The sequence below is a fragment of the Amphiura filiformis genome, chromosome 2, assembly GCF_039555335.1.
Source record: "Amphiura filiformis chromosome 2, Afil_fr2py, whole genome shotgun sequence".
Classification (NCBI taxonomy): domain Eukaryota; kingdom Metazoa; phylum Echinodermata; class Ophiuroidea; order Amphilepidida; family Amphiuridae; genus Amphiura; species Amphiura filiformis.
The window spans coordinates 23,812,062-23,832,307 of record NC_092629.1 but is presented as its reverse complement, the minus strand read 5'-3'; the positions used below and the strand labels follow the sequence as shown (position 1 = coordinate 23,832,307).

General features: G+C 36.5%; 1 long non-coding RNA gene across 1 annotated transcript; it reads left to right on the top strand.

Moving 5' to 3' along the window:
• The first annotated feature begins 13,718 nt into the window (after positions 1-13,718).
• On the top strand, positions 13,719-14,880 carry LOC140135689 (uncharacterized). The gene is made up of 3 exons (XR_011856556.1): positions 13,719-13,804; positions 14,087-14,172; positions 14,850-14,880. It is a non-coding gene; the product is annotated as an uncharacterized lncRNA (long non-coding RNA).
• The last annotated feature ends 5,366 nt before the right edge of the window (positions 14,881-20,246 follow it).

The window sequence follows — 20,246 nt, the reverse complement described above, 5'->3', positions numbered from 1 at the left end:
AAAAAAAACCGCACCCTGATATCATGTACGGTTTTCCACTAGCATCAATTTTGCATATTAATTAGCTGAACATAGTCATTTTTTCAGCTTTAATTTGTCTGCAGATTGGCCGAAATTGCTAAAATAGCACATTTGGTTAATTTATTATAATTATCCAATGATAATTTTTTTTAATTTTGTTTTCTTTAACGAAGTCAGGAAAGATAGGCATTTAACCTGTGATACTTAAATTAACGCTGCTTTTTCAAGCAAGCGTCCAAACAAACCGTCAAAATCTCGGAATGTGCCAATGTTGTCATTGCAGCCATTTTGTGGCAGGTTTTTATTCCATTTACGAGCATCTTTAAATTGACACTACATCACAATGCATTGACCGATTTCAATTCCGTTTTTTGATTTTTGATGCTTTAATAAAGCTCATTCATGCAGAAACATTAAATAACGTGTTTCTGCTGCGCTTATTTTTGATGTGATATGCCTACTATTACTGTGGTTTAACCCAATGGTTGAGATAAACCGGTGCCTTTAGGTTAACCAGTGGACTTCGGGTATATATATAAATGCGCTTTTATAAATGCGCACGTGACATCTACAAGTCGCCATACCGTGTTCAACGATGTAAGGTACCCGGATGTGCACAAATTCCACACGCAAAAGTATAGGCGAAAATGGCAGGTTACAAGAAAAATTGGTTTTGCAAAATAGTGGCATTGATTCCAAAGGGCAAAATAATAAACATAAACACTTTATTTGGATTTTCCATTACGGAAAAAAAAAATTATGACGGAAAAGCTAGATATAGCTGAAGTTATATTTCATTATTTCCGTGCTAAATGGGCGTGGCAATTGGCCATATTGATGACGAAATGTGATTCTTACTGGCATTAAGGTCAGAACTGGGTAGCTGCCGATGATGTTATTTGATAATGTTTGCACGTAGGGAACTTAGGGGCTGTCATTTTCTTCGGAAGGAAGGGGTCATGGATTTATTTTTTTCGGAGTCAAGATAAGTATCCCCCCGTAGTGCCGCCAATGAACATAACTCTGACCCTAATTTTAACTCTAATTATAACGTAAATTGAGGAAACTATAACTTTAGCCCTTTTCGGTATAATGACCCTCTCAAACTAATAGGCTAGATGTCCCCGCCCGACCTCCTCAACTCTAACTTACTCATTCGCTCGCAAATATACAAAAAAATAAATTCAGAATGTGTTTTTAAGCACCTTTTTGTGTCCCCCATGCTAAATCGGTAATCTGTACACCCTTTGTCACCCTTTGACGGACAATTTAAAGTATAAACACGTAGATGACTGTACATGATCTAATCATCCCGACTGGAAGATGTTGAGGAAGACTCGTATACTATACATCACGCTCATACGTTATATGATAATATGACGTACAATCACGTATGTGATGCACGGTTGAGGTTTATTCAGCTAGTAAGTTAGATCTCGTCATACACATTATTGTCATGGTATTATATTGTAATTGTATACGTCAATTTTGTTCAGTTTGATTCAACCGGCTTATAAAGTTTTACTTTACACGGAAGGGGAAAGTTAAAAAAAAACAATTAATTTATGAGTGTAAAAAGGGGAGGGGTGGTTTTGGGGAAGGGGGGACAAATAATATTTATAAAATTATAAGTAAGGCGAGAAAGAGAGAAACCCTGTTCTACGGGCGAACGGACCTTTCAAGTAGGGTCGATCGGTCGGTTGGTATTTAAAAAAAAAATTAAATAACCCAAAAAATCACAAAAACCTGTAAATAAATTTAAATTTGAGAAAATACCAAAAAAAATTGTCCTGAAATTTCCGAAATTTGGGGTCGGCATTCATTTGTACAGGAAAAATTTGTTTCCCAATTTGTTCAAAATAGAACAGGGCTTTTTTTCGTCGCATAACTAACTAACTAACTAACTAACTAACTAACTAACTAACTAACTAACTAACTAACTAACTAACTAAATAAATAAATAAATAAATAAAAAAATAAAAAAATAAAAATAAATAAATAAAAATAAATAAATAAACATTAGTTATGTTTGTACATGGGGGGTTCTGTGCAATAATCATGATCCTTTGATATCCATGATTTATCCTTGCAAATTTATAGCATCGAACCTCCAGCCAATGTTCTTTGCCAGTGCTAGCCACGAAACAAGGTCACAACTGTAGCCACCGGGTGTAGCCACTCCTTCAATGGTCACCATTTCAGTGATTGACAGTGATGTAATGCAAATATGGCGCTGGCCATCTGGTCACGTGTGCATTTATAAAAGCGCATTTATATATACAACCGAAGTCTACTGTTAACTGTAAACTGGCCTGCTTCACAAGTTATAATACACATGCACAATCATGTATATCATAACGATAATATTAATATAACAGTGCCATCATTGTGGCATGGGATGTTCTAGAACCATTATCCATAGATGGCGCTCCCACTACAGGGCTCCAGGAAAAGCCTTCTCCTTCAGCACAACAAGAAAGATGGCGCTCCCACTACAGGCAAAACCTTGTTGAAAGGCTAACTCATCATTCTTATGATAAACCAGGAGACATCACAACCGCGAAAATCTAATTAGCGCGCGAAAGTGAAAATCGTCGGACAATAAAAATCATAGTATCTGTATCTGTAGCAATACTGCTCAACGCTTCAGGTGAAGCCAGACGATCAGGAAATGGTTGTGCACATGCGGAATGCTATTTATTGTAGTTGCTTTAGGTGGTTGGTTGCTTGATTCTTTAATTCTTTTGAGTCTTGTATCGTGGTGATGTGGTAGGGTAGTTTGTTCCAGTCTTTGTGGACGTTAACCTATTGGCTGTTCTACGATCTTTAAGAGAACACCAATCCAGCTCCTTCAGCATGTTACTAGTGCTTTTGTGGTCATTCATAAAAAAAAGCGCGCTGCGCGACGCTGCACCATCTCAACTTTGTTACTTAGGTCCTTTTCGTGGGGGTCCCACATTGAACTGGCATATTCAATGTGGCATATAGAATAGAGTAAAAGCCGAAATTGTTTTTACATAGAAATATGTAAATAAATGACTGAATAAATAAATGACTGAATAAATAAATAAATGGTCCCATTTGCACGTTGCTGAAACGTCATACATTTGTTTAATACTTTAATACGTTCGCTGAACGTTCTCGTGACGTTTGCAATTTACCTGATCAAACGCTCCCAAAAGGGAACGTTCGCAAACGTCGTGAGAACGTTTTGTGTTATCTGGGCTTTTTATGAATGATGACCACCTACTTTTGAACTCCTAACCAGAACCTAAATGGTAACCCCGGAAGTGTCCTGCCCAAAAGCCTCTATTGATTATATGCACCAAAGGTACCAGTATAATTCCGATGGGAATGTAAACACTGAAACAGACTCGTTGTGTGGGCTCCGCTTTTAGTGAGCAATACTCCTCCAGCTCACCCGTTATTCCCGGCTCCATTGTTTTTAAATGCTGTATAATACTATTTTAATCCAAACTTATTTTCCGTCGTCTTTTAATCCAATCTTATTTTCCGTCGTCTTTAAAATAAAGTGCGTCGAAAAACAAGTACAGTGATCTTTAAACATGCGTTGTCTCTTTCGTTTTAACAGCTCCTAGTCCGATAGATGAAATTTGGATATCATCGCGCTCTTCATCTTCTGTCACAGTGGCATGGACACCGCCATTACCAATATGTGGTACTCCAAGTTATACTGTTCAATTTCGCCTCTATAACCATTTTCAATGTGAAGAAACACCAGAGTCTCCGATGGAAAAAGTAGCAACATCAACCAATAGTCTCACCATTGATAACTTAGATAGCTTTTCTACTTACGTAATAGCAATCAACACCACCGTTGTCAATCATGACCAGAATTGGTTTCTGGAGGGTCCTATGAGTCAATTTTGGAATTTTACCACAACTGAGACGGGTAATGACACGAGAGCGTCTTCAAATAATATGACGCTACATTATTATCTACATTGTATGGACGATATTTGCAGTGTCGTAGCCAGGGGGAGGGGGAGTCTTCCCCTATGAGATGTCTTGCCCCTTCTTTTGCCCTCGCTATGAGAGGCCTTTTATGTAATTGAATACATGAATACAAAAGCCACCTAAGTCCATGCGAAGTTATTTTGAGAGAAAAACCCGTGTATCATTTTAATTCCTTCAGTTAGATTTACCTGGTCAATATGGTAAGTTTTACGTGCAAATGAGTGGATTAACCTGTATTAGGTATGACGATTAGCATTTCAGGGACTTCGTGGGGTTCATTTTAAATGTTGGATTTTTTTTAATCATATACAAAGACAAAGAGATTACCACTAGTAAGATAATACAAAATACAGCACACAGGTATGTATAATGTTGATAAGCATTCTGCCATGTAATATAAACCACACACTTTCCTTTATTAACCCCATTTTTGTTCAAAAGTCATTCTCTAACAATGAATGTGTTACAAGTGGACTTTTATACATACTGGATTTCAATCAATGTGTTACAAGACTCAAATCATGGAATTGGGTGATTCTTTCATACATGCTATTTTTCACATGCCCAATAGACACAGAGAATGAATTTGAGTTGTTCTTTCATGCATATGACAGGCTTATGTATAGCAACAATTTCCCATGCTTAACTCAATTTGGCCAAAGTATGGACTTAGGTGGCTTTTGTATTCATATATTCAATTGTTAGCCCACTTTTGACCATTTTCGTCAAAGTTTGCCCCCCTTGAAATTTGCCTGCCCCCCCCCTCTGAAAATGTCCTGGCTACGCCACTGACTATTTGTACTTAATCCGAAATGATTACGTAACTGATGCAGGCTTGAACCATATTTTGTACTTTGTTCTCAAAATTATAAAAAATGAATGAAGATGATGATGATGATGATGATGATGATAATAATAATGATGATGACAAATAACGATGAAGATGTGGTGGTAAAGAAATTGATTAACCATTACCATGTATGTGTTTTTTTTTCTCACAAACATAGTTCCGACTGATTCTCCAAGAAATCTTCAATATGACAATTCAATTTTGAGTCAGATCGTATTCTTCTGGGATGAAGTGCTCTGTAAACACCGAGGTGGTGAAATAATCGGCTACGAGTATGAATTCTCTGGATGTAGTCAGGTCTTGCTAATGAAGAATGGGAACACAGTCCAAAGAGAAATAGTTTTTCAAGGCCTTCATCATTTTACCTGTTACAAGTTTCGTGTTCGTGCGATTACGAACATTGGAGAAGGTCCTTTTACGGATTACGTCGAGGCTTACACAGCTGAATCTAGTAAGGGATAAAATCAAACCTCGACTGCCAACCGCTAGCCGGGGTTTTCATCCCTAAGGTTGTTTCAAGCATACAAGTTCTTCTACAGGGTGTATCAAATGATTGGTAATGGGCTATGTGACATTTTCATATAAATATATCAAAAATATAAAATGGCTAATTAATATAGTTTTTGTACTGTAAATAGAAAGGGCATATGTTAACTAATTGATTTAATAATCTGAAGTTAGGTTGCGCTTTGAAAAACTAGCGTGCGTCTTGAGCTGAAAAAGTGACTAAAATCATCAGATTTTATAATAGCGCAGCGTAGACCCTCGTGGAGGTAGTCTCGGGCCAGACTGTATGTGGCTATCACGAACATACAGGATCGACGAGTGTCAGACCGACTGACACAAACTGACTGTGTAGGAGACTATCGTAAAGGCAGTTAAAAGCATATTACAATGGCGTATGTATGCTCGCTGACCGTACAGAGGTCAGTCACATGCTAATGTCATTAGCCTATAGTCGGATGTCCTTCAGCCTATTATGTGTTTTATAAACAGGTGGGAACACCCATTCGTGGCTGTGGATTCACCCTACCATGGTATTTTCTGCCATGAAGATATCGGGGCGATGACACTGTGTGACGCACACCGACATCGCCTGGCTAATAATTATTTGGTGCAGCAGTGACATTAAAATGAATACACGGGATCGATACACGTGAATTGCTATGCACGATTTTGATATCAGACGAAAATCTTCGGATACTGAGTTAGAAAATGATGAATATCTCCCGTAAATGAATTTTTCTCAAGAAACCAGATGTGGTCTCATACACTTGAAAATACGTGTTGAACAGCTATTATAGTCGTTAGCGTGCGCTTTGAAAATTGGCCGTGCGCTTTGAACTCAAAATTTGACCAAGACTCTCAATTTTATATTGCGTTGGTCTTGTATGGACTACAGCGCGCGGCAGGCTATAGCGGCACTCACTCAAGTGGAGAGAGTATAACCATTGACCGCAATGTCGTATACAAGCTTGCTCACAGAGCGAGAAATCAATTACCCCGTCTATGTCAGTAGCCTAAAGGTGGGCTTACACGATGAAATTTCCATTGCAAGGCCCATTACTTAGTGGGTGAGATTATGTGCTCACTGACAATGAAGCTGTGCAATTGATCAAAATAGACGAAGCAATGCTCGGCCTTGCAATTCCTTGAGCGTGGCCATAGGTTTGGGATATACTCAAAACATAAGTAGTGGTTTATGATTTTCGTATTAATATCAAAATGGCTCATGTGTTGTCCTGAAAGCAAAAGATTGCCATCCTCTCCTGTATATCTATATAATTTTCCATAAATAAAAGGCTAAGGAAAACTAAGATCAAAAGGGCTAAACACCACCACCAACAACAACATAGGCCTACAAGTGTATTATAATGTAGCATGTGCACACATTTATCATGTTGTGGATGGTGAATCAAGCTGGTCCCTACACATTCCCAAATGAATGCAGTGATCAGCCGGTGTTCACTCAGCTGATTGGCTGAAGGAGGTTAGATTGCATGCAACAACCTTGAAAGTAGAGCAGGTCTCTACCTTTTTGCCTGTTGCTCGGGGGATTAATTTGCCTGATGCTTGGGGATTAATTCCTTGCAAATCCAAAATACACGGAGCAATCTTTTTCCAAGGTCTGTGCAACAGGCAATTGCATGGAAAATTGCATCGTGTAAGCCGGCCTTTAGTCAGGTCACTTCGCTAATAATATGCATCTCATAAGGTCCGAATAAAATGGTCATGGGTGGCTGTGGATTCAACCTACCATGGCGATGTCTACTATGAAGATATCGGGGCGATGTCACTGTGTGACGTCCCTGACTAACGACTCTGGCAATGTGAGGTGAAGCTCTATCTTGAATGAACTTAACACCTGTGATGGATCCATGCTGTAACTGCCCATATCAAATTATTGAAACATTTCAAGTAATGGGATACTCCTTGCTCTTGGAACTGTCTTCTAAATCTTTTATGCACTTTTCCATAGCTTCGTGTCAACCAGTAGGCCTAATTCTTTACTGTGAATCTTCGCTAAAGTGTGGAATACAGTGTGGAGCCATTCCAATAACTTTTACCAGGTCTAACCTACACTGTCTACAGTCTATAGCCATAGCCATTCACACCATCTACTTAGTAATCTTAATCCATCTTATACTACACTTTGAATTACCGCCCTGGAAGGTGTTGATACACAAACTTCTTCACAAAATTATTCAAGTCAATAATATTACTCTCAACCAATACATATTGATTAGAACATTATATGTATTATGAATGAAGAAATAGGCAAGATAAACATTTCCATGATTTTCAACATACAAGGTATATGTAGTAAAATAGAGCTTTGAAAATGGTGCGCTACTGATCCAGCGTTACGATGAAAAGTGTAAAACCACCTACTTTCCAGAATCATGTAATTTCTGAACAGAATGTGTTATCTTTATGATCTAAAATTCTTAGAGAAGATAAAACTACATACATTACATATATTTAAACAATTTACCCCAAACTGGTACAGCAAATGAGTAAATAAATTCATTAAAAATAAGAAGTCCTCGGTACCAATCATTTTGATACACCCTGTATGTTTGCTTGCGTTTTTTTTTTAATTTTAATAATTTTTTTGTCAAAAATAAGAAGAAAAAAAGCAAATAAAAAAAGCAGGCTCATATTATAGAACGCAAGAACTGGATGGGTGGACTGGTAGTCGGTAAAAGAAGTTGTTTAATTTCGTCGCCTATATTGTTTATTCTTAAACACTTGAGAACGTTCCTGTAATCTTATTGGTTCTTAAAAGTTCCTACCCGTGTGATATGACACGATATCACACGGGTCAGCGCGTGTACATCAACGCGATACGCGTTCTCGCTATTTGAATCAATCGGAGGCGCATAGCAACAATAATACTGATCGATTTTAAGCCCCAGGTAGTTCCTTGTAAAATGTAGGATTTAATTTAATTAAAATGTGTAATACTTGTGATATTTCTATTTGTGTTTAAGAATGAGAATAAAGGTAATGTTTTAGCCGCTGTCATGCATCTATCGTCCCATATAACACGGGCGACATCATTATTTTTGGCGTAAAACAACTCGGCTTCGCCTCGTCTTAAATGCACTCCAGTGGCTAAAACCAATACCTTTATTCTCTAAATGTTTTTCGTTACTGCAGCACCATCAGAGCCGCGGGATTTGAGGGCAGAACCCATGTTGAATACCGTGAGAGTAACGTTTAGTGAGCCGATTTCTCGTAATGGTGAACTTATTGCGTATAAAATTCTCATTTCACCCGTTGAAAGATCAATAACCATCACAGATCATCTTGACGACAAATATATGGCATACAATGTTACAAATCTTGCATATGACACACTGTATACACTTAAGGTAAATATTGTCGAGCTATAATGGGACAAATGTTGGGCAAATATCAACACTTTAGATAAATGGGCAAAAGCAAACAATCAATCCAGACTGCCGGTTGCTAGGGCCATTTCCTGTTGCGAGAGTGTTTTTTTAAATGCCAAACTCCTAGAATAACCGTTATACGATGTAAACATGATGAAGAGTGTTTTCGGTTTTTTGTCATCTCTGGCTTAAATGGCAACGAATTTCTCCGGGTTTTTTTTTTTTTCAAATTAGATTTGGTTTCATACAGGTGAAATATCCTGTAAAATTTACCCCGAATTTTTAATTAAAATCAAGAAAATTAAAATTTGACAGGGTAGTTCTTCGCTCGCTTTCACAAAAACTTCTGTCACTGAAAATCCTATTCGAAAGGGTTCAGGCCATATTTGGTATGCAGTAAACAAGGGCACTATTCCCCATGTTTACAAAGAAGCAATAATAAATTTTGGTATTTTTAACTCAAACCCCAACTTAATAAAGTTGTTTCTTGTTGATATGCAAATGAGACATTTTACGGTCGGTAGCTTTTTGGGGGATTTTTGGACGATTTATGTTTCCTATTCGTTTCAAGCATAGTTGTGTGGCCCATTGAGATCGAATTTTAGATTTTCCATATCGATAGTAATAATAGTGATGCCCACTGTCAATACAGTTGCCACTAGAACGGTTTCCCATTTACTGTATGCGTGCACTCGCCCATGTATTGTCTATGGGAAAACAATCAATGCAGGAAATCCCAGGCCTGTTAAATGGCGTACAGTACTTGTTGTGATCCAAATGTAGGCCTATATCAGGGTGTTTCAAGAAATTCCTGATTCCACCAGAAAACATTAACCAAACTCTTTCCTGATTGGTCAGTAAATAGAGAGGACCTTCCTTTATCAAGGGATCAACTTTAAAGAAAAATAATGAAATGAGAACTACAACAGGTTGAAGTGACACCATTCTGTGCATCAGGTGTTGAAACGCAAGTATCTCCGAATTTGGATTGATTCAGACAAGCAAACTTACATACATAAAATTTAACTATTTTTGAAGACAAAATGTACAGGATGTTGAGAAATTAAAGAATGTTTGTTTGCTTGCTTGCTTGCTTGCTTATGTCGACTTGTCTAGTCGGACTCCGCTGATGGCTCTCCACACAACTCTGTTCTGCATGCAGTTCCTAATGTCTTGTTTCTCTAGTCCAGTATCCTCGATTAGTTGCTTGATGTAGTCCTTCCGTGGTTGTCCTCTTGATCTTTTACCATGCGTAGGCTGCCACAGCAAAACTCTGGAAGCTGCCTCTGTTTCACTTCTGACACAGTGTCCAGCAAATCTCAGCCTTTTTGTTTTCAGCCTTTCGGAGATTGGGGAGAGATTGCCGTACAGCTCCTTATTGGTGGTGTGCGACTGCCAGGTAACATTAAGTGCTTTTCTCAGTAGTCTTGTGTAACAACCATCAAGCGCCTTCCTAAACTTTGATGTAATTGTCCAGGTTTCTGCACCATACATCAGAACTGATTCGACTGTGGTGGTGAAAAGCTTGGTTGCAGGCCATCCATGCCTGGGCTTTCCTGCTGTTAAAATCCTTTTCACTGCTGCCAATCCAAGCCACAAGGTATTTGAAATCGTCTACTACTTCAAGCTCGCTTCCATCCAGTGTTCGGATTGGGGATGCAGCCATATTACAAACAAAGAAATCAATGTTTAAGCCTGCCGAAACCAATCTCAAATTATGCACTGCTGACCACCATGTCATTTTTTAAAAAGGCTACATGATGGCTTCCATGCACACACAGTATATTGCTCAATGTAGTAAAGATAACCTTTTGAGTTGAAGCAAATTTCTCAAAATTGGTAGTGATTAATGTTACCAAACTTATGTCATGATGAAATATAATCATTTTTGAAGATAAAATGTGCTGACCTGAAAAGATGGAACAATGTTTAAGACTGCCGCTATTCATTTGAAATATTGCACTTATTGTTCAGCTCTTCTATGGAGATATTTTCCATGGCAGCCATCTATGATTATACTTGAGGTTCCACCAAACAAACCATGGGTTTTGAAGTCTTATATTGTTTGTTGTATGTCAACAAAATCGTTTAAATTTTCAGGATGATCTTATTTCATGTGGTTATAAGCAAATGTAATGTTCCAGATAACGCTAGTTAATAAATACATTCATGATTAAACTTTTTAACATGTTCTAGCAGCCCTATATAAACCCGTGACACTCGAAAGGCCACATCTCTGGAATGGAACGTCCGATTAAGATTATTTAAACGCCAAAATGTTTCTTTCATCAATTCCCAGCCAATAAGTTAGGTCTGAATCAATTTGAAAGTACTTCAATTTTTAGTGGACATACTTAGTAATAAGTGCTTCTCTTAAGCTCTCAAACACGTGTCATCTAGTAATTTTCTGTGAATTTCTTGAAAACATATCTGAACATAAATCTGAAATATGAAGGTTTATAATTAATTAAAAGGTACATGTATTTTTGACCCTTGTTTTCGCCACGGTTTCTGTATGGCCCATTGGGACCGATGATTTTACTGGGCTGAGATTTTCCATAGCGATAGTAAAACATGCTTCTGTTTTGTACACAACAAAATCTCGTCCTGCAATTTTCTCTGATTATCTAGAAAACTTGTCTCAATCTAAATATGAAATCTGGAAGGGACTTTTCAAGAAAAAGTTATTTTTGAGTTTCGTTTTCGCCACTGTTTCTATGTCGACTTGAACAGCTAGGTTTATGTACAAAACGTATTCGCATGCATCTCGGCTGTTGTGTGGCCGATTGTGATGATTTAAAGTCGGGGTTTAAGTTTAAAATTCAAGGAATTTTTACCATTATTTCATTGCTTTTATCTTAAATTTAGTCCCTAATATGTGTTGTTTTTAGTACAACAGGGGATTAAGTCCTTCACAACCGGTAGACTAAATCGGTATACTTTTACTCAATATTAGGCAAACTTATGTCCATTACCAGTTCAGCTTTGCCTGTTTTGCCCAATGATTTAAACTTGATTATGAATCAATGTACAAACCAAATTTGCATTGTAGATAACAATTACTGTTACATTTAATAAATGAATTGGGTAGATTCATAGTAAAATGAAAATAGATAAATGAACTGATTTCTATAGCCCTTTAGCTCTGGCGTATTAACTTTACATTTATTCCAGTGGGATGATGTAAAACCACTTCGCTGCAAAAATAACCATAATGGTGTCTGGTATGACTACCCCCTCTCACAACTCCTCATTTTGCACCTGGCTGAAATGTGACGAGCTCGATAGAGTGTCCTCTACATGTATCATGCATGCTGTTTGTCTTTTGCCATCCCTCAGTCTGCGCCATATGAGGTGGTTGAGGAGCATCGTCCTGTGTGGCTGAATAAACCAATGCAAGACTTACAGATTCTGTTGCAGCCCTGGCATGTGAAGATATGCATGTAGGAAGTAGGATTAAAGCCTAGTATCCTAGACAAACCAGGGACGGAACAATACCTTGCAACTAGTTAGCTTACCTGTTCTAGCAAATGGACCTGCGAAAAGAAGAATAAATGAAATTAGCTTGAGTAAAGTGACGGAAAGGAGAGAAAGGGGAAATTGAGTCAGGTAGAGGAAGCTCACATGCACAACCACCCCTCATCTAATGATGTTTATAACAATAACATTAAACGGTATGTCCTATTGATACTTAGGTCAGAGGTGTGACAAGTGGAGACACCGGTGGCTCTGGCACTTGGTCTGAAGTAACGGAAGCAAAAACTGAACCACAGGAGAATATACCACCACCACCAGGTACATATTTACGTCATTATTTAGATTGGATTTTTTACGGAGATTTGGGGGAACTCTAGCTTTTACAGTCTCTAAATGCTTGCATTTGAAGATGATGTGCAATTTCTATGTAATTCTGGGACTTTCTTTCTAGATACACACTTGTCTTTTCTTCTTTTTGAGTAGCTAATACTGTTGATTGTTATGAAGATGTTGAAGATGATTATAATTGTACGATGACGATGCTAGTTATACAGGGTGATTTAAAATGAACTGTACCCAACTTCAAAAATTAAAATAAAATACTTACCGACATTTATATAATTTGTGTTTGTAAGCTGTAGCAGGATATTATGTTTCCTATTATTGGTGAAAAAATCATGTCTTTAACTCTAATGATTTTGAAGAAAAATATATTCTTAGAAAACACACCAAAAACGATGCTGCACACGGATGAGCATTTTATTCAAACTATCTGTTCTACAGCATTTTGCTCATTCAACTGCCCTCAGACACTTTCAGTTCAACATAAATTGCGCATGTTTATTTAAAAATAAAAATAAGATGAATTGATAAATTAATACAATTAAAATGAAATACTTACCGATATTTAAATAATTTTATATTGCAATCTGTAATAGGGTAGAAGGCTATGTTTCCTATTATTGGTTAAAAAATCAGGTCTCAATTACAAGTGTATGGATATTGCACCAGCACCATTTCCATTTGAATTCAAATTTCCCTCTACAATTTCAAGTCAACGAATCCTTTGTTCTACATCTATTATTTAACATGTAATCTTTTGCAAACCTGACATTGTAATAATGAATATCAATATTATTGATTTAATAATGTGAAATAACATTTGACTTGGTTTGCTGTACATGTACGTAGTCATGGTAGTTGCGTTTTGTTACTGCGGTAGAGAACACGGATAACTTAGTTCCGTGTGTTGATCTAAAAACTGGAAAGTGCGATATCTACTGACTAAAACCACTTATTATCAAAATGCAAATATATTTAAAAAATGGGTAAAGTTGGGTACAGCTCATTTTAAATCACCCTGTACTAGTGGTATAAAATAGAAATGTAAGAAAATGACAAGAATGCGGGTATTGAATTTTTAAATTGATTAGAAAAAAAATAATCAAGATTATTCATTAATTATTACTTTTTTTACTCAGATCCTAATACTGGAATCGTCAATAATCGCCATCGTCACATGTGTCTGTTTAGTTACTATTGTGCTGATATTTGGTGGAGTTCTTGTTTTGCGAAAAGAGTAAGCTAATTTACGTGTCTTCCAGTGAATGTATCATTTTTTCTTCATATTTTTATATTTTTAAATTGTGATTTCATTAAAACCAGTATATCGGTATCTACATCTTTTTATCGATGGGTAAAATCATTACTAGAATAAAATAGGTTGACCATCATATCTGACTCGAAGGCCGTAATAGCTGGTACACCTCTCTTCATAGATCTAGGGTTAGGGTGATGTTAAAATAATGAAAGCAAGTAAGAAAATAATCATTTTTTGATATCTTTTGTTGTTCCAAATCAGTACCAATCGGGAGCCAGTGAATGTGACAGTAAATGTGAATAACAATGGTCATGAGACAGACCAAAACGACAATATTTTGAATTCTAGTAAGTATTCCATGTATTCCGATTTTTTTTGCCGCTGATTCTCCATTTTTACGCGCTTGTAGGTATATTATTAGGTAAACCGATCCAGACTAATATTCAATAATATTGCGCACGACCACTACTTTCTCTACTCAAGAGAATACAATACCGATAAACTCCGGTACTGAAAAATATACATTGTACAGTGATGGACGCTTATTTCACGAAATATCACCCTCACTGATAGCAAGAATGGAGTTAAGTGACATAGCACTAACTCTCAAAAGGAGTCGTCTGACTGTCACAAGAGTGTCAACTGACTCTACCTGTGGAGTTAGTTGACTATAGGGCCTACCTGCGGAGTTGTGCTAGTAATTTGGCACTGACTCTTAAATGGAGTCGGACCTACTGACTCTACCCGTTGAGTCATTTGACTCTACATTCAAATTCATCAATAATGCCACAGTGCGTTAATAAGGTAGCATTTCATTATCACGATGTATTACGTATTATGTTTTGTTCCATGCGTGCATCTTTAACAAAAATATTAGATTAGATACCCACGTCACGTGAAGAAGAAAAAAAAGTAGATGACGACGATGATGAAGAAGATCTTAATGATGATGTTGATGTTGATTTGATGATGATGATCATAACATTATTAATTCGTTTTGCTTTTGCTACATTGACAATGATAGCTAGAGTCAATCCAGTGTTCGAAGATGATGAGCAGCCAATCAGAAGCAACGACCTCTTCAAAACGTCAAAGAACATCAGGTTTGTCTTGGATGACATCGGGAATTTCGGAGAAACTTCGGACGACGTCGCCCTTATTGCATCTATGCCAGATGACATCAACGTCTACGAAGATACGCTGTCATTTAAATGTACCAATGACACAAATGCAACGACACCTATCCCGAGCATAAGTGCCAATATTGTTGATGAGGGTAAAGTTCAAATTTATGACAGTGATAACTAATGAAAATGGATCAACATTTGTCTTGGAGCATTTTGTTAGAAAATTTACATTGTTTGAAATCTAATTAGAAAGGGTAGTGTAAATATCCGCTGTATATGCATTTCTTTTATCTTGTGATAGTACGTATGTTACTCCCTATGTAGTAAAATGAACCATTAATTATCGGAGTCGGTTGGAGCAAGTCAATTTATGTAATACATAATATTATTTGTAAACATATGAATCAAGATATTTAACTCTTGTACATTAGTTTCTATTTGTGTGTGAAGCTCTTTTAAAGTCGCTATGTATACTTTTATGCTGATTTTCTTTAGACGCTAGCTTTATCGTTGTGTACTCGTACGTTGCTTTTTCTTTATGATTGTAGCTTCATGTTCAATTGTATAAAGACTAAATATATTGTATTTTTGCAGTGAAATTCACAATAATTTTATAGATGTTGACGGAATGTTGTTTTTCTCTTTAAAGCATATCATCGCCACTAAAACACCAAGAATGCGTCGATTTATATTAAACAATAACCTTTTTATTATTAGGAAATAAATGAATGAGTGGGAAGTGTAAATAGCTTCTATATATAAATTTGCATTTCCTTTATCTTGTGATAGTATGCATGCTACTCCCTGTGAGTTAAACCATTAATTATCGGAACTCAAATAACCAGAATGTGTGGATTTACATTAAAACAATAGCCTCTTTGATGTTAGCACACATTTCAGATTTTTATTTATTTTAAATGAAATACATTTTCACGCATGTCCTTTTATGCAACACATCGCAGTTAATTCAGATTTTGTGTTTGAGAGTTATTCATGCTTATGTTTACACTGCTCCGTGGGCTATTGTTGTAATTTCGTTCTGGTACAGCGGAACGTAATTCAAATTTAACGATAATTTTTGTACATAAACATTACGGTAACCAGATGTTTCCAGTGGTATACAAATCTCAACTTTCCTGAGAAAAGTGGGGAGGAAGGTGTGGATCACGTAATGCCCTCGAAATGCCCTTTTAACTTGTTAACAATGTTAAACAATTGAATCAAGACATTTAACAGTTGTATGTTATTTTCTATTGTGTGTGTAACTCTTTTATAGTTGCCGTGTGCTCTTATGGTGCTTTTTATCAATATTGTAGCTTATGCTTTATTGTATAAAGACTAAATTAATTGGGTTTTTTTTGTTTTGTTTTGTTTTGTTTTGCAGTGAAATTCAGAATCATTTTACAGAAAACGAGTCATCATTTTGCCACCAAAGGTGTTAGGTTGACACTGTTAAGTCTAAGAATATGACACCTTTGTGTGTCGTTGTTATTTTAATAGTTGCCGTGTACTCTTATGTGAATATGGATCACGACATTCCCTTTAACTTAGACACAAGGTTAATCATTATTGAATGAAGGCATTTAACAGGTGTACATTATTTTCTTTTGTGTGTGTATACCTCTTTTATAGTTGCCTTTTAGTACGGTAGCCAGAGGTTTCCAGTGGTATAAAAATCTCAACTTTCTAGAGAAAAGTGGGGGATGAGGGTGTGGATCACGAAATTCCCTCGAAATAACTTAGACACAAGGTTAAACAATTTAATAGTTGTACGTTATTTTCTGTTGTGTGTGTGTATCTCTTTTATAGTTGCCGTGTACTCTTATGCTGCTTTTTATCAATATTGTAGCTTATGCTTTATTGTATACAATTTTATTACACCCAAACTAGGGGGATTAGAGAATTATTATATAAATATTTTTGCGCGCTGCGCACATTCTTTAACACATTCAATATGTGCCCACAATCTTTAGTTATATTATGCAAAATGTATTGTTTACCTTTATGATGGAAATTTTAACGCGCTCCGCGCACTTTCTTTGCTCTAAAGTTTTGGCGCACTCCGCGCCATAGTTCCGGTAATGAATAATTTGTTTTGAGTCTTTGTAAGCGGAAGGCCCACCCTTCCGAAGAAAATTACATCCGACTGTATCAACATTTTGTCATTTCGTTAGAATAGAATATTTACAGTATAAGCTGTTTAAAAACTAATTGAAAAGGGAAGAACATTTTTATTAAAACCGTTTCATCGTCAGTGAAATAGCCGCTGTATAGATTTGCATTTCCTTTTTTCTTATGATTGTTTGTATGTATATTACCTCCTGTGTAGTAAAACCATTATGCTATTCCAGTTAAAATTCACACTTCTACTGTTGAAGATTTATCTTAAGTCTTCCACAGAGGGAGTATGAATTTCGAATAGAATAGACAGCAAGGTAGTTTCTGTTTGATATACTCACTCTAGTTGTGGAAGATATAGGTACAAAACGCCACAATACATGGGGAGTATAGGTTTCAAAATGATGACCAATTACATTTGAAAAACATACTACACCAGGCACAAAAAGAAACTCGTCAGTTATATTCATCCTTGCTGTTCAATAACTTGATAATTTTGGATTATTCTGAAATATACATTTTGTTAATTGAACAGTAAATATTTGTACATTATTTTCTTTGAGTTTGAAGCTTCTTTTTATAGTCGCGTTTGCTCTTATGTTGCATTTTCTTTATATTGTAGCTTTATGTTTACTTATACAACGACTAAGTAAATTGTATTTCTTTGCAGAAAAATTCATAATCAATTTATAGAGAATGACGGCATTCAGCAAAAACCATATCATCGCCACTGAAACACCTAGAATAAGTCGATTTATATTAACTATTAGCCCTTTCGATGTAAAGACATAAAAAATTCCTTCTGACGAAAATTAATAACGGTGTTAAAATTAGCCAGCATGTTGCCAAATAGGCGTCAGGTTGACACCGTTAACATGGTTAACGGTGTAACAACATGACACCTATGGATGGTATTTTTATTGTGATACCTTTAAGGGTGTTACATGAGGACTCTTTCTGAAAAGGGCCATTAGAAGCTATTCGGAGTGTAAAATTACCCCCTTGTAGTGTTACATCCTTAAACATGGAGTAAAAAGGAGGTTCTTTTATCGTCAAAAAAAGTGGGTAATGTTGAATCCAACGGACGAGGACACAAAACACATCAAGGATCAATAAATGATACAAGAGGATACTTTGAATATGAACAACAGGAAAATACAGACTAGACAGTATGCAGGGGGGGGGGCAAAAACAGCAAATGTGGGCCTTAGAAGTAGTCAAAGTTCGATAGCCTAAAATTACCAGTTCCAAGGCCCACAGAAGTGCTAAACCTGCAAAAATAACAAGAATCAATGGGAATACAAAAGTGCGCTAGACACAATAAACCAAACAACCAATGTAGACACACAAACAGGCAAAGTTCGATGGCCAAAAATTGCCAATTCCAGAGATCACAGAAGTGTAAGGAAACAGAACAAAAGTACCATGGAAGTGATGAAAATCATTGTGCACATAGCAGACAAACAAAATCAAACAGACAAAAAAAAACCCAAAACCAACAACAAACAAACAAACAAAAAATAGGACAAGAAATGTCACACTTTGAACTAACTTTTCACGACCCGTACACTTTACTATAGCAGCGTACATTGTGCTAAGCGCGCCTAAATAGCGAAAAAAATGGTTTGGCTACAAAAACGACTTTATTATAAATGCATCTACGGAGGGTTTCCGTTTTTTCCACCTCGATACACCCGAGCACATAGATATTTCCAAGCACAGAGAGTCTAACCTCTACACAATCTGTGTTTATGCTACACGGTTGAGTGCATTGCATCATAAGAGCTGTGTGAGATCTAGTGGAAAATAGGCATCTGTTCCCTTCATCCAATCAGAATTTTTTTATATCGAACGAAAGCTAATACTTCCCCCTAAAAAAATTTCATTTCATTAGGTCAACAGATAATTTGTTTATAGCAAGGTGAATGTGGTAGATCTGTTGCAAACGACCTATTCCAGCACAATTTTTGACCAAAATGTACTTTTTAAAAGTCAAAACCTCAAGTCGTCCTTACAATATTTTTGAAATTTTATGTCATGAAATAAAAGAGCACACTTATATTCTCCAGGAAGACGAATCCAATTTCATGCATTCCCACCCCTCAGCGGTAGCCATGGCTGGGTCCTCGCTGATTATATCTCACCTGAAATGTGAAATGATGCGTCCTTGGTGGGAGTTTTAAACTGCATTCCATCACCCTTGTTATACACGTAGACAAAAGAATGATAAAAGTTTACAACACGATGCAATATAACATCGATTTTTTAAGCGGGGTTAATCCACCCAATGGGGCAGTCACAACACCAGCTTGGTGCGCTGGGGACGCAGTAATGGCCGACCAAATCCTGACCATGACTTGGCTCGTTGGATTCGTCTATACTAGCTTCATATAATAAGCAATAGACAATTCTCTTTAAATTGCCAATTTTGTGCAAATTGTCACCTCTTTTGTCATACGGTTGTAAATTCAATGAACTATGACTTTGCTAATTTGCGCTTACAAGTTGATATGTGTACTACACAACGCGACCTTGCCACCTACACATTGTGTAGGTTGCAAGGTCGCGTTGTCAGTGTCTGGTATACCGCATTGTAGTACACATTTTGCAATGGAGTCACACATTTTGGAGGCTTGATAATTGACTTGATGTACAAACAACTAAAAAAGCAATGATTCGTGATGTTCATATTAATAAGTATGTGTAAACCAACTATTTATTGCTATCTTCACGATAAATAGATAAAATAAGTGTTTTAGAAAACTGTTTTTAATACTTTTTTGGCAACATTAAAAATATCTTCTACAAGACGTTATCAACATTTTTAATGAGTACATTATAAAATGGGCTTTGTTTTTCAAAGTGATAACAACATCACTAAAGTATACAAAGCAATATATATTTATAGATTGAGAAAGAAAATACAATTTTCTATAAAGATGATGTGATGCCTCTCAGTGTCTGTGTTCGCGGGAAAACAAAACAAGCAGTGTTCTGTGTGCCAGACTACCAACTGTGGTAATATCTTATCTTGTCTACCAATATAACAAAATATGCCTGTTGCTATAATGTATATTTAACTGTCACTATTTCATTGTCATGGAGACGTATATACTGTGTTTAATAATGAAGTGTATATTCCATTCACTGTTATTGCAAATCATTGAAGATGGAAT